Consider the following 549-nt stretch of genomic DNA (forward strand, 5'->3'; position numbering starts at 1 on the left):
TTGGGTAAAGTTCATGGTGGGCTGTATCAGCTTGATGATGGTCATCTTTCTCCACCGCTACCTTCTCCACTACATCAGAACTCTTTGGTCTCTTCTGAACTTTACCAATGGCACTCTAGATTAGGTCACCCTCCATTAGGAATTTTAGCGCATTTATTTCCATCTTTGGTCACCAAATGTTATAAGGATAACTTTTTTTGTGAGGCTTGTGTTTTGGCCAAACAGACACGCGCAACTTTTTCTTTATCTAACAAAAGGAGTTCTTCTTGTTTTCATTTGGTGCATTTGGATGTTTGGGGACCTAGTCGTAAGATCTCTATTTCTGGCCATCATTGGTTTGTCTCATTTATTGATTGTCATTCTCGAAATACTTGGATCTATCTTCTTCAATCTAAAAACCAAGTTTTTTCTTGTTTTCAACATTTTCATAAAATGATCCAGACCCAATTCCAGGCCACTCTTAAGGTTTTACGGAGTGATAATGGCACTGAATATAAGGAATCCCAATTTCAAAAGTACCTTGCTAATCATGAAATTATACATCAGACT

The sequence above is a fragment of the Telopea speciosissima genome, chromosome 1, assembly GCF_018873765.1.
Source record: "Telopea speciosissima isolate NSW1024214 ecotype Mountain lineage chromosome 1, Tspe_v1, whole genome shotgun sequence".
Lineage (NCBI taxonomy): Eukaryota > Viridiplantae > Streptophyta > Magnoliopsida > Proteales > Proteaceae > Telopea > Telopea speciosissima.